General features: G+C 49.7%; 1 protein-coding gene across 1 annotated transcript in view; it reads right to left on the reverse strand.

Moving 5' to 3' along the window:
- Muc4 (mucin 4, cell surface associated) overlaps nt 1-9,636 on the reverse strand; it is a 48,377-nt gene extending 38,741 nt beyond the window's left edge. Inside the window, exon 1 of the mRNA XM_004834676.3 lies at nt 9,394-9,636. The gene's annotated coding sequence lies outside the window, so the exon portion shown is untranslated. The remainder of the gene's footprint in view (nt 1-9,393) is intronic.
- Between the last annotated feature and the right edge of the window lie 5,778 nt (nt 9,637-15,414).

Here is a 15,414-nt window from a genome sequence, read left to right on the forward strand (position 1 = left end):
GGCAAACAAGCTGAGCATGGTGGCACTTACCTGTAATCCCAGCCCACGGAAGGCTGAGGCAGGAGGATCACCATAAGTTTGAGGCCACCTTCGGCTACACAGTGAGTTCAAGGCCAGCCTGAACTACAATAGCAAGGCCCTGTCTCAAATTAAAAAAAAAAAAAGAACAATAAGATACTGGCAAACAGAATGCAGCAAATCGAAAGATAATACACCATAATCAAGTAGATTCATCCTGGGGATCCAGGAATGGTTTAATATATGCAAATAAATAAATATAATACACCATATTAATAGAACTGAGGACAAAAACTATATGATCATCTCAATAGATGTAGAAAAAATGTTTGACAAAGTCCAACACCCGTTCATGATAAAAGCCCTACAAAACAAATTGGAATAGATGGTCTTTATCTCAAGCTGATAAAAGCCATCTATGACAAACCAACAGCCAACATCATACTAGATGTACAAAAACTGAAAGCTTTCACTGTAAAATTAAGAACAAGACAAAGACTTCCACCATCACGACTCTTATTCAATATAGTTCTGGAAACATTAGCCAGAGCAGTTAGACAAGAGAAAGAAATAAAAGGAATAAGGATAGGAGAGCAAGAAGTTAAATTATCATTATTTGTGGATGACATGATACTCTACATAGAAGACCCCAAAAACTTCACCAAAAGACTTCTAGATTTAATAACCAAATTCAATAGTGTAGCTGGATACAAAGTCAACACTCAAAAATCAATAGCATTCCTGTACACAAGTAATAAACTCACTGAGAGAGAAATTAGGGAAACAACACCTTTCACAATAGCACCCCAAAAAATGAAATGAAAAAAATGAAGTACCGCACTGGGAGTGGTGGTGCACACCTGTAATACCAGCACTTGGGAGGCTGAGGCAGGAGGATCACCATGAGTTTGAGGCCAGCCTGGGCTACATAGTGAGCTCAAGGCCAGCCTGAACTAATAGCAAGAATTTGTCTCAAAAAACTAAAAAAAAAAAAAAAAAGAAAGAAAAGAAAGAAAGAAAGAAAGAAAAGAAAACTATAGTACCCTGAAAAAGGAGATCACAGAGAATATCAGAAAATGGAAAGATATCCCTTGTTCTTGGGTAGGAAGAACCATATAGTAAAACTGTCCATACTTCAAAAATTACTGTACAGATTTAGTGCAATCCTTATACAAATACCAATAGCATATCTCACAGAATTAGAGAAAACAATTCTAAAATTCATTTGGAACCAGACTAGCAAAGGCAATTCTGGACAACGAAGGCAAGCCAGGGGAATCACAATCCCTGACTTGAAATTATACTACAAAGCTACTGTGATTAAAAAAACATGGTATTGGCAAACAGACCTGAGGACCAATGGAACAGATTAGAAGATGCAGAAATAACTCCAAACACACTCAGCCACCTTATCTTTGACAAAGGAGCCAAACTCCTTCACTGGAAGAAAGATAGCCTCTTTAATAAATGGTGCTGGAAAAACTGGCTTTCCACATACTGAAGATTAAAACTAGATCCATATTTTTCACCATGCACTAAACTAAAATCAAAATGGATCAAAGATCTAACTATTGAAACAGAAACACCAAATCTGCTGGAAGAGAAAATAGGCTGAACTCTTGAAGGCATTGGTGTAGGCAGAGACTTTATGAACAAAACCCTGATCACATAGGAACTATCCCAAAGAATCAACAACTGGGATCTCATCTTATTATAAAGCTTTACACAGCAAAAGAAACCACCAACAGAGTGAAGAGACAACCCAGAGAGTGGAAAAAATAATTTTGCCAGCTGTTCCTCACACAAAAATACTAATATCTAGCTAGAATATATAAGGAACTCAAAAAAATCAGGAATTCCCAAACCAAATTTAAAGACCCAATCCAAAAATGGGCATCAGAGATGAATAGACACTTCTCAGATGAAGAAGTAGAAATGGCAAATAAATATATGAACAAATGTTCAGTATCAAGAGATGCAAATTAAAACAACACTGAGATTCCATCTCACTCCAGAAAGAATCTATGTTGTCAAGAAATCAACCAATAACAAATGCTAGTGGTGCTGTGGGGGAAAAGGAACCCTTCTCCACTGTTGGTGGGAGTGTAGACTGGTGCAACCACAGTGGAGATTCCTCAAAAAACTAAAACTAGAGGTTCCATTTGACCCAGCTATTCCCCTTCTTGGTATCTTCCCAAAAGAATTATAAGCATCATACCACTGTGATACATGCACACCCATGTTTGTAGTGGCACAATTTGTAATAGCTAAATCTTAGAAACAGCCCAAATGCCTATCAACTGATGAATGGATAAAGAAGATGTGGGGTTTTTAAATAATGGAGTACTACTCTGCCATAAAGAAGGATAAACTTGAGTCATTTCTAGCTGAATGAATGTACCTTGAGGCCATACACTTAAGTGAAATAAATCAGATACACAGGTTTAAAAACTGCATTGTTTCTCAGGTATGAGAAACCAAAAGGATAAATAAGGACCAAAATGTATAATAGATATTGGGAAATGGGAAGAAAATGTTCAAATGGGAAGGGAAACAAGGGAGAATAGAGAGAAAAAGGAAGGAAGGGAAAAGAAAAAAAGAGAAAAGAAAAAAATGGAAACAAAGTTTTTGTAAATAAGGAGGGGAAGAGGGGTTGAAGGAAGGAGAGAGAAATGGGAAAAAAAGAAGAATCGGGATATATCATGTACAAATTCCCTATGATGAATGTGATCATTATGTATATCTAAAATGTACCAATAAAATTAAAAGAAAAAATAATAAAATAAAAAGTCCTTAGGAGCCAAGTGTGGTGGTGCACACCTGTAATCCCAGCGCTCGGGTGGGATTGAACCCAGGGCCATTGTACTGAGCTACATCTCTCTCTCTCTCTCTCTCTCTCTCTCTCTCTCTCTCTCTCTCTCTCTCCTTCCCTCCCTCCCTCCCTCCCTCTCTCCCTCCCTCCCTCCCTCTCTCTCTCTCTCTCTCTCTGACAAGATGTCACTAAGTTGCCCAGGCTGGGCTGAAACTTTCGATCCTCCTGCCTCAGCCTCCCCAAGTGCTGGGATTGCCCATGTGTACCCGCAGCCTTTTGACCTCTCCTCCTAATTTCTACTCCCCCACCCCAGCCACAGTTTGGATGTGGACTGAGTTTGTCCCTAGAGGCTCATCTGCTGCTGGCACGGTCCTCAGTGCGCTATAGACCTTTGAGAAATGGCCGCAGTAGGGGTCCTCAGGTCAACTGAAGCTGCCCTCAGAAGGGATGGGGACTCTGCCTCTCTCAAGCCTCCTGTTTCAGCCGTGTGATTGCTGGTACCCCTGTGCACTGCCACTGTTCTACCATGAGGTTGCAACCAGGTGTCCCAAATTGTGAGCTAAATAAACCTCTTTTTCTTACAAAGTCAGCCTGCCTGGGGTGTTGTGCCACAGTAACAAAACGGTGGCTGATACACCCCACTAAGTGTGCCTGCACCACTGTTGGGCCGACATTAGTGACAGGAATCAGGGAGGAGTTTCTCCTGTGGTCCCCTCCACAAGGACGGCCTCCAGGACCCCTCTTCAGGGCCAGCAGCTGCTTGGATCCTGGGGACACACATCCAGTTGTCCTCACCAGAGCTGTGGAGGCTGTGACTAGAATCCCTCCTGTCCCCTCACAGCTGCAGTGACAATGCAGGACATGACAGTCCCAACACAGCTGTCCTCAGAGGAGGCCTCTGGTGGCTGAGAGTCCCTCGAAGGGCACTGTCTACACGGCAGGACGGCGTCCTTACGAAGGAAAGGCAGAGCCAAGGCTCAGCTACACTGCAGGCAGATTCTGTGGGAGACATTTTGAGCTTCTGCTTGTCAGCGGGCCCTGTGTCTGAGCCTGCCCTTGGGACCCCTCGGTGGGCCTGTTTTGCCTCTGTGAATAATGACAATGTCCACACCGCATGTCTGTCTGGTGCTTCATAGCTTTTCTCGCTCATGGCAGCCTGTGTCCTAGGTGAGGAACCTGAGGTGTGGGCACCACTTGCCCGACATTACACGTCTGTCAGCTGCAGGGCTGGGTCCCCATAGCAGGAGCCACAGCGGGACTCAGTGCTTGGCTCTTGTCACCAGTGGGTGGAGAGCTGAAGCGGGCAGAGCGGCGGCCACTGCCCAGGCCCAAGTTCCCAGCCTGCACAAGGTCGGCTCCTGGGCACAGTCAGGCACATTCCCAGGGCACAGTGACCTGACACCGGGGTATTCTGGTCAATTTTCCTGGAGTCTCCATTTCTGGTGTCAGAGTGAGTTGTGTGGCCATTGGTCACGTGGGGAGACAAGATGTAGTCTGATGACAGGTGTGTGACAAGGCCAAGAGGACAGGGGGAGAAATTCTGTCCCCCTGCCTCAGGACAGACTCCCCCACCACCTCTGGCAGCGACCTCTCTCTCCTGCAGTGCCTCCTGCCTCTCTGGGCTCCAGGACCACGAGGCTGAAACCCTAGTGTCCCTTCAGGTGGCCCTTGGGTGACCCCACAGGGATGAAGGCAACAGCAGCATGCTGTTGACTCAGGAGGAGGAGTGACATTCCTGCCGAGCCAGAATCACTCCCTCCTGAGAAAACAGAGCCCCGGCCTGTGCCTAGGAGCTCTGATCAGGTTTATTCTCAGCACCTGCTCTGTTTGTCTTGAGTTTTTCCCAGAACTGGAGGTGAGAAACCCATCAACTGTCTCTCCCACGCACGTCACTGTTTCTGCTGTCTTTCCTCAGTTGGCAGCGCGGGCCCTGGCTCCGAGGACACCTTGGGGAGAAAATGAATCCACAGCCGGGAGGGTGGGCAGAGAAATGTGGACCGGCCAGGAAGGGACCTGGGGCCCGAGGTGGCCACTGGATGTCAGGAGCCAGAGGCTGTCTGTGTGCGAAAGCCTCCAATCAACCGTGACCAGTGTTGTGTCTGCCCCTGGGTATTTTTCCTCTATGGCTCCTAGAATTCAAAACAAGGAAAGATGTCGATTCTAAACGCCCTTAGAAAGCCGATCTTTGTGGCTCACCCCTATAATTCCAGCACTTGAGAGGCTGAGGCAGGAGGATCACTGGGAGTTCCCTGGGCTACACAGTGGGTTCAAGGCTGGCTTGAACTACATAATGAGACCCTGTCTCACAAAAGCAGAAAGCAGGGGGGTGACTGACGCTTCTGATTCCCTGGTTCCCCTGAACATGGGCTGGCTGTTCTTTGACTTGGAGAAGGGACAGAAGTAGGAAAGTGAGACTGGCGACTATTTGCTATTTGCTAGTTTTTCCTGGGACTCCTGGCTTTGACCTCTCTAACAAACTGCTTTCTGAGCCTAACACCTGCGGTGAATGGCAGAATCTGGTGAAACGAGAGATGGTTCAGAGCATGGGTCAGTCTGAGCAGCATTTGCTGTGTGACTTGGGGAAGTTACTCAACCTCTCTGGGGCTTGGGGTCCTTGCCAATAAAGCTGTGATGACGATAGCTAACACCAACACCAGCGAAGCTCCTCCAGTCTCCTGCCACGCCTGGACTCCCTGCCCTAACTCCACGCAGCTCCGACGACAAAGGTGATACCACAGCTCTGGTGATTCACCTAAAAGCATTTTTTTAGTGCCTGCTGAGGAGAATTCTGACTAGTCCACTTAGACTGAAAGGAAAGGGATTATTCTAAGCCAGCTTGGCTCATCCTTCCAAAAGTACACTCTGATTTAAGGCCACTGTCCCATGTGTCTGGTGTGTCTATAATCGTGGCCTTGGGCACAGGGACTGCCGGACATGGCTCCCTCCGTGGCCAAAAAGGCAGCTGCCTGAACAGATTTCCTTCCGTTTTCTCTGGTTTTCCCCAGGATCCCCAAGTCCAGAGAATAGGGGAACCAGTATTGTTTGTTTGTAGCAATATGATTTAAAGAAGAAAAACTTGTGACCGCTGGGCTACCCTCCCCCATGCCATGAAAGCAACAAGAGGCTAAACTCCAAGCTCAAGCCTGTAGTCATCGAGTTCAGGGAAAAATAACCGGGAAAAACCCCGCCAAAATGTGAAGGCCAAGGGAAGCACTGGCAAAAGAGAAATACAAAGGGCAGAGGTCTGAACTCCAGCCAGAGGCCAAACCCAAGTTGGTGTAGAGTCAGTCAGGCTACAAGGCAGAGAGTCGGGCAAGTGGCTCTCTGGGTGCACACAGCCTGCCCTGCTCCTGGCAGGGGACAAGCTAAGGTTGACCCCGCTTAGATGGCAACAGCCCGGAGCCAGGCATGGCGGCACTCAGGAGGCTGAGGCAGGAGGATTGAGGTCAGTCTGGGCTACATAGTGAATTCAAGGCCAGCCTGAACTACACAGAGAGACCCTGTCACAAAACAAAAACAAAAACAAAAACAAAAAGATGTTAAGAGCCTGGAAAAGAGTGGATGAGGGGCTGAGAATTTAGCTCAGTGGTTTTGCTGCCTGCTGCGCAAGCTCAAGGACCCGAGTTCCATCCCCAGCACCAAAAAAAAAAAAATAATAATAATAATAAAATTAAAATAAAATAAGGGTGGATGAGAGCCCTTTAGGGGACATCTTGACTGATGGGTAAATTTACTTTTAAATGTTGTGGTTTAAATTAGTATTTGTATTGATGGATGTGTCTAAAACATTTCTTATAGGTCAGACTAGGCTACATAGTGAGACTCTATCACAAAAAAACAAAACAAAACCCTCTTGTCTTTCCTATATTCTTCGCCTGTTGGTAAATTCTTTTTATTTCTCATGTCTGGCTCTCTGTAATTGTCTGAAGATTTTGACTGAGTAGCTCAGCACACTCATGGAATGAACTCAGGCTGATAGAAGGGAAGATGGGCATTGGAGGTCAAAGGGAGAAACCAGACCTGGTCCCAAGGTCTCAGTCAGCCTGGAGAGAAGAGAGAGGGTCGAGCGCCACAGTGGGAATGTCTCTGTGCGATGTGATCAAAAATATGGTGACTAAAAGAAGAACCAAGAGAGATCACGTAAAGGTGCAAATTTCCAATGATGAATGTCATTATATTGTATACCTAAAATGTACCAATAAAAGGATATACAGTTAAAAAAATAATAATAAACCCCGGTACGAAAAGAAAAATAATAATAAAGTTCAGCTGGCACAATGGGAACAACAAAAAATATGGTGACTGGCCAGGGATTTAGCTCACTGGTTTCGCTGCCTATTGCGCAAGTGCAAGGACCTGAGTTCGATCCCCGATACCCAAAAAAAAAAAAAAAAAAATACAGTGACTACTGTTGCTGAGTGCCATCTAGTGGAGAGGTCGGCTCGTGAAACACAATGCTGTGTCCTCATCCACCTTGTTCACCAGATCTGGCACCGTGTGACTCCTGGCTCTTTCCCAAAGTCACAGTGACTGTGAAAGAGAAACGTTTTGAACAGATTCAGGACATCGAGGCAACCAAGACCATACAACTAAAGACCCTCAGGAGAGAGGACTCCAGAGCTGCTTTGGAAGTCACAAGAACAATGGGACAAGTGTGTCAAAGCAAGGGGAGGGTTTCAAGGGGAATTAACGGCAATACGTCTTTTACTGTAATACATTTTTTAAAATTTCAACACTGTGCTTTCCAATTACACCTTAGACCTGCCTGTGTGAAGCATTTAATATGCTATGAAACCAGAGGTCAGAAACAGTGGCAAAGCCTCTTGTCTGAGTGCACACAAGGCCAGCTGCTTCTTGGCCTCTCCGGGCAGTGGAGACACAAACCACTTGCCATCCAACCTGGCCAAGCCCACCTCAGCCTCAGAGCTGGGCCCAGGCACTGTGCATGGAGGAGACCGCAGGGCCGGGCTGGGAAGCAGGGCTGCCTGCCTGAGCCCGCAGCAGGCCACATTCGGAACAAAGCAAGCTGGCGGGAGCCAACCCTGCGCAAAGACAGAAGGCTCTGACACCTGTTTCCAAGGAGCCACAGAGAGCATCCTGGCAGCAAGTGTGAAAACAGCCTAGCTCAGATACGGCGGTGCATCCCTCAGGGAGCCAGAGGAATGGGAACTCTGTCCTCAGGCCACCGATGGGCCCATTCCAAGTGACAGCTTGTCCCCACCCAGGCCCTCATGTGGCTCCACTGCACGCTACCCTCTCCTGAGCTGCTGCCACCTGCTGTCCTGACCCTGCTCCCTGTGGTCCCCCGTAACAGTGCACTAGGGCCACCATGGTGACATCTTTCCACCTCCAGCGTCCTTCTGACTTTCCACACCCACCCCAGCACCGCCCCAAGGAACCCCTCTGTCCCTCTCTGCAGACCTGGCTTCCCAGCTCCTCCTGAGTTCCACGACACTCATGCTTTGCAGCAGTGTGGTGTTGGTACCCAGTACCTCAGAGTTAGCTGACTGTATTTATTTATTATTTGGGGAGGCAGTTCTTTGTTTTCTGAAACGAGGTCTCACTGTGTAGTTCAGGCTGACCTCAAACTCAGTGATCTTCCTGCCTCAGCTTCCTGAGTGCAGGGATTACAGTGTTCACCACCAGCCCTGCCCCGCCCCTAAAATTTTAAGGAAAGCAGAATCTTCCCCTGCATCAGCATGGTGTCCCTCGCCATCAGTACTTGGAAGCATTGCTCCTGACCCTCTGCCCAGGAAGGGAGGGGCCCTGGGGTGAAAGCTCCCCAATCCCCCGCCCTCAGCTGGACCCAAGACCCTGACACCCAACAATACAGAATGGAAGGGTGGGGCCTGGGAGACCCACCAGGAGAGGCCTGTGCTACCCGCCCTCTGCTCCACACGGGCAGGGGCATGCGGCGTGAGGGGACCCGGGCCAGTGCCGGCTGCCCAAGGGGGTCTCTTAAGCCAAGGTCAGGCCATGAGCATCTCCACAGCTCTCGCGCCTGCCTGGCTTCTGTCCCCACCTCTGCCCTGGTCCTGCCCCTTTCCTGCACTCAGCTTCTCTCCTCCACCTTCTCTTCCTTCTGTGCCCATCCTGCTCTGATTTGTCTCTCTCTCACTTGTCTTGTCCTCTGACCTGACATCTTTCTGTGACTTTTCTTCCACTCCGGTCACCAGCATTCCTGTTTTCCTGCCACCGTCTCCTTAATTCTCTGTCTCTCCCCTTTGCTAGGAGTTCTGCCTCTTTCTCTATCCAAATCACCATATTCCCTGGTTCCCAACCAGGTCTGGTGGCGCACACCTGGAATTCCAGCACTTGGGAGGCTGAGGCAGGGAGAGCACCACAAATTCAGAGCCGGCCTGGACTATACAGCAAGACCCTGTCTCAAAAACGAACAAACAGCCCTGGCTCTCCAGGGTTCCCCAAGCCGGGCCGCCCCCTCCCTGCCTCCTAGCGGTCTCCCCCACCTTGTCCCATCTCAGCCCTGTGCCTCTCTCTCTCCCAACAGGCTCGCCGAAGCCAGCCTCCCTGTCCCCTTAGTACCACCCGGACGCAGGGCTTACCCGGGAGGCAGCAACACAGGCAGCTCAGGAGCACCCAGTGGCCCCTGGTCCAGGGCCTCCCGCTCATAGCTCCACACAGTCCTCGGCTGCAGCTGCGTGGCACAGAAGTGGCAGCGTGAGGAGCAGAGAGGGCGCCTGTCCCGGCCGCTGCCACCTCTCTCACAGGTGAGTTTCCTGGAGGGCCAGTGAGTATCAGGAGGGCAAAAGAGGGCGGTGCCTGTGCCAATCACCAGTCAGCTTTTCCTTCTCCTTCCCCGCCCTCTCCCTCCCCTACCAGGAAAACATCGAGATACACCCATCTCCTGTCCTCCCTGGCTGGACCGAGGGCAGGAGGGGAGGGGAGAAGATGGGCCCTGTGGGAAGTGCAGGGCACCCCTTGCCTGAGACCCTGAGCCCTGACCTTCAACCCCAAGGGTGGCGGATGGTCTCAGCTATAGTGGGAGAGGCTGAGTCGCTTCAGGAAGAAGCCAGGGAGAAGGGGAAGATGAGGGTCCAGAGGGGTGAGTGTGGGCCGTGTGGATAGGGGAGAGAGGGAGACCTATAGACGCCCTAAAGAAAAGAGGTGGAACCAGGCATGGTGGCGCACACATGTGATCTCAGCACTCAGGAGGCTGAGGCAAGAGGATTGTTGCAAGTTTGAGACCAGCCTAGGTTACATAGTGAGATCCTGAGAGAGAGAGAGAGAGAGAGAGAGAGAGAGAGAGGAGAGAAGGAAGGAAGGAAGGAAGGAAGGAAGGAAGGAAGGAAGGAAGGAGAAAGAAAAGAAACAAAACCAGGGGATGAACCATTGGGATGAGGAGGGTAGAAATATCTTCGGGTTTCATGTTGGAACGGGGCAGTGAGCTCCAACTCTGCTCCCAGGACCGACTCCCTCTCTCACGGTGGAGCCTGAGCAGCTGGGTGGGTCTGGCCCAAGTAGAACCTGGGTACAAAGAGGAACAGTGACCCAAAAGGAAGTAGGGGGTGCTCTTGGAGGCTTGGGGACTCAGGTCATCCCTTTTGTGACCTCTTGGGACTCAAAAGCTCAAGCAGGAAGGAATGGGGACCCAACACAGGGTGTGGCAAGAAGAGCTCTGAAGGCAGAGGGACATGGCAGGCACAGCCTTGGGAAGGAAAATGACGGTCACTCCCTCACCTTGAATCTCTGCTTCCTGAACCCAAGATACGACTGCCGGTGCATGGTGTCTGCAGGTGGTTGGTTCCCAGGCCCGACTGGGCCCTTGGCATCATTTCTCTGGGTTGGTTCTTGCTCAGCACCCTCCTTGTTAATTTGTCATCTGGTGACTTTGGTGACACTATCTAGACCAGCTTCCCATCAATAGGCTGCAAAGATGTCAGAGCTGGACATCTGGTTGACCCAGTGCGGCTGCCTCCCACATCCCAGTGTGAGGAGGGTGGCGGGGTGGGGCGACCTCCAGGGGCCACTCTGGTGGCCAAGTCCACGTGGGCATCAGGACAGCAGAGCTGAGTCCTCACTCCACTCCCAAGGAAAATCACAGCCCCTTGAGCCATGTTTCCATCTACAAAATGGAAATAACAATATCTACCTAAAGGCTGGTAAGGCTGAAATGAGCACATAGATGTTCACATGTTTACAGATGTTAAAACACCTGTAAGGGCATGTGTCATCCTGACAGCACCCCAGGAGATGGACACAAATGAAACCAGCCCAGGGAGGAGGAAGAATCTGTACATGAATCCCTAGGCCTGTCTATCCACGCTGGTCTTTCCTGTGACCCGTTTGGTACTGGGGATGGAATCCTGGGCCTTTGCACTGAGCTACATCCTCCGCCCTTTTTATTTTTTGTTTTGAGACAGGGTCTAAGCTGTCCAGATTGGGCTGGAACTTGCAATCCTGCCTCAGCCTCCTAGAGTGCTGGTATTATAGGTATGCACCATACCCCGGCCAGTTTTAACAAGAGTTGAAGGGGAACTTGGAGAGGAAGGAGTGGGCCATCCTTACTCATCTTTCTGCCCAGGCCCAGGTCCCTTCCGCTTTCTCTTTGAGCCCAGCTCCTTCTCAGCTTACCCAATTCCCAGAGTTAGGACTCTGTGATGAGTCTCTCCCTCCATCTGGGTGGATCCTGGAACATCTGTTTGTCTTTCCTTCACCCCGATGGGGACAGTGGGACAGGGATGAGTGGCTTCTCTGAGCTCTGTTCTGTGGGGATCTCTTAGGATTGTAGACTGCTGGGCTCGCCCGACAGGAACCGGAAGTCAAATTTAAGTCCATATTCTCCGGAGCAAAAAGAGCTTAGCCTGGACCCCAGTGTAAGTCAGCCAGAGCAGGGGGAAAGGCAAACCTGGCTGGGAATGGGAGCTGGCAAAGTCAGGCTCTTCAGGGGACAGTTCTCTCCTGAGCCCTCCAAGTGAGAGTGCCTGGTTTCTTGGGGTCCCCAACATTGCTCACCTCCTTATCATTGACGCCTTCATACAAACTTATGCTGCTGATCACGTTATTTCTGGTCAGACTTCAGTTACCTAGTCTGAGATGGGGCGGGAAGTCATTTATTAAATCAGATTTATGAAATCTTGAATAAAAAGACTCATACCTAGAGTATCGAGCCCTTGTCCCATGTGAGAAAACAGGTTTAGCCAGGCATGGTGGCACATGCCTATGATCTCAGCACTCTGGAAGCAGGGGCAGGAGGATCTCCAGGAATTCAAGGCCAGACTGGGCTTCTTTTTTTTTTTGCTACCGGGGATCAAACTCGGATCCTTGCGCTTGTGCAGCAGGCGGCAAAACCACTGAGCTAAATCCCTGGCCCCCTAGACTGGGCTACATAGCAAGACCCTGACTGAAAAAAAAAGAAAGAAAAAAGACCAGTGGGGTTGACATTGACGGTGGCCCCATGGCTGGATCACGGGGTATAGTATGTGTCACTGCCATTGCAAAGCAGCGGACCAGGAGACAAAGGGGAAGTCCCTAGGCCTCAGCAAGGCAGGGCCTGGCACTAGGTCCACACAGAGGCCACCAACTCCTCCCAGGATCAGGTTTCTTGGCCCCTTTCTCCCAAGTGCTGAGTGTTTCCACCCTAGGTGCTCATTCCCCTTCTCAGTTTACCTCAGGGTAGGTAGGGCCCAGTGCTTGCTCAGCCCACTTCTCCTGGGGCTGACGGGCTCCCTGGAGCAGGGCGTCCTGGGCACATAGGAGGTCTGGAGGCCCGTGCTGGTTTGGAGCCAGGAATCTCAGCTCCTTCTATTCATTCAACTTACAGAAGAAGAAAACGAAGGCCTGGAAGTGAGCCCAGGGCCAGGTGGGAGACTGTATTTGCTACCTACCTGTGTCGCACAGTGTGGCCTCGTTACCTAAAACCTGAAATAACAAAGGGATCTCAACTTCATTTCAGAACCGGAAGAGCCCCTGGCAAACATATAGTCCACACCTTCTACCAGGGATGGGGGTCCAGAGAGGGGAGCTTCCGGTGCACATAGTCAGCGGGGCTCTGAGCCTCGAACCCAGCTCACCAGGGCTTCCTCCTTGGCTGCTCTGCCACTTGGGCTTTTATCCAGTTGTCTTCACATCCTCCTGGGGCCCAGTTTCATCCAGAATTACTTCTGTTAATATTTTAATAGATTTTTGCCTTTCTCCCACAAATAGTGCATTCACATAAATTTCTTTGCTTTTTGTTTTGGGGTTTTTTGGAGTTTTTTTCTTTTGAGACAGAGGTCTTAGTATGTTGTCCAGGCTGGTGGGTCTCAGACTTGTGAGCTCAAGCAATCCTCCTGCCTCAGCCTCCTGAGTATCTGGAACTACAGGTATGTGCTACTGTCCATGGCTCATAAACAGTTGTTTTTTTGCTTTTGTTTTTGGTACCAGGGATCGAACTCAGGACCTTGCTCTTGCGAGGCAGATGGCAGCACCACTGAGCTTAATCCCCGGCCCTCATAAACAGTTTTAATCTATCATATAATTCATATTACTTATATTCCTACTTTACCACCTAACTTTAAACCTAGACATCTGTTACTACAAACATTTCATTTACACATTTTTTAAGACTGTGTAATATTTCATTGAGCATCACTGTTTCCATTGAGGGCCACCATAACTTGTTTAACTAAGGTGGACGGGTTATTTGCAGTTGTCCTTATTATAAGTAAGGCAGAGATGACAATCTTTGTACCCAAAGTGGTTCATTTCCTTGTGCAAGAATCAGGCCAGTGTGTTTTGCTCTACAGATCTAAAGTGTTTCCTTCTCTCCAACAGGAAGTTAATGAACATGAATCGGCTTAGTCCAGGATATAAAGCCTTTCCTTGACACTTGGGGTCCATTAAACCTGTTTGTATTGACAGTCTAATGGTAGAGGCAAAATCAAGGGTACAATGACAAAATGACTTAGGTGACATAAAAATGATAGGTGGATTAAGGACTTTGTCAGTGGTTTGGAAAACAGGTAGAGCTCCCCAGAACTTCCTTCCCAGGGACCTCCCAGCCTCTGTCCAGGATTACTTCCCAGGCCTCTCATTTGAATACCTGCATCCAGATTCTTGGCCAGGTAAATATGTTACAGGCAGCGACCCAGAAAGAATTTAATTTTGCTTTTGGTTTGTTTGGTGTTTTCGAGACAGGGTCTCACTAGGTAGCCCAGGCTCATCTTGAACTCAAGGTGATCTTCCTGCCTCAGCCTCCTGAGTGCTGGGCTCCAGGAAGAATTGGAAAGAGAAAGGGGATAGGGTGGGAAATTAGCTGGAGGGTCAGTGAAGAAAGAAGCAGAAATGGCCCTGAAGCAGAACTCAGCTGGGGCCTGCAGCTCACTGCTTCCTCCTGCTGCCCTTGGCAGAGGGACCAGCCGCAGCTGCAGGGGAGGACCTAGGGGATGGGGGGTAAGGAATACCCCAAGCCCTGCTTCTGGGTGTCCAGTGGAGCCAGTGCAGCAGCTGGGACTGCCAAGATGACTTCACCTGGTCACTTCACTCTGGACATGGAGAGTCTGCAGCCCTGAGGTCGGGTGTGGGGAGCCTGTGGGGGCACCGGGGAGATTCTGCATCATTTTCCAGGGCGGCTGTGACCACATCCTGCAGCAGCGATGCATTCTCCCTCTGCTCTGGAGCTGGAACCAAGTTCCATGTTGCAGGGGCACCATGCTGCTAGAGTACAGCAGGGGACCGCATCACGCAGTGCTGGCCCTGGAAATCCCCTAAACACCTGCCCGCATCACCAAGGAGTCAGCAGTCAGGCTGGGTGACCCAGGGAAACAGCGGGACTCATCCGTCGGTCAAACTTCTCAGGGGCACAAAGCTGGGCAGACAGCAGACTCCAGACGCCCCAGCTGCACCTCACTGGGTCCCCTCCGAGGCTCCCCTGTCCCCCTGGCCAAGAGGGCTGAGAGGAGGTGGCAGAGGCAGAACAGCAGGGCCACATCTGCCCTTGGTCATCTCAGCCCTGCTCCACCGGGGCCTTGCGAAGGGCAGTGAAGGTGTCGACATATTTACAAATAAACAATCCCCGCCGTCAGTCCGTGGTCCACACTGCACAGCCTGGCGTCACTTGTGTTCTTTGGTCAGCGCCTCTCCTCCCCTAGCCTACGTAAGTGGTCAGTGCATTTGAAGAGCAACGCTGACTTCTATGGACCTTTTGGGGACCTTAAGCATGGCCTGTTGTCAGACAAATACGGGGGTAATCAAAGTATACGGTAAAATTTACGCTTTAAAAAATGTATTATAGTAAAAGACACACTGCTATGAATCACCCCCGCCCCTAACACATTCATCCCATCATCTTGCCACTTTCTGAGCCAGTTCTGGAAGTCCTCTTTCCTGGGTGTCTTTATGAGGTACAACAAAAAAATATGGTGAATGCTGCTGCCGAGTGCCATCCAGCAGAAAGGCAAGCTCATAAAAGCATGATGCTGTCTCCCCATCCACTTTATTCACCTGATCTGCCACCAAGCAAGCTCTGGCTCTTCCCCAAAGTCAGAATGACCATGAAAGGGATGAGTTTTGAATCGATTCAGGACATCGAGGCAGCCAGGACAGCACCACTAAAGACCTTCACAGAGCGTGAGCTGCCACGCACA

Source organism: Heterocephalus glaber, unplaced genomic scaffold, assembly GCF_053883595.1.
Source record: "Heterocephalus glaber isolate CG9 unplaced genomic scaffold, H.glaber_assembly_v1.0 deba00001504, whole genome shotgun sequence".
NCBI lineage: Eukaryota > Metazoa > Chordata > Mammalia > Rodentia > Bathyergidae > Heterocephalus > Heterocephalus glaber.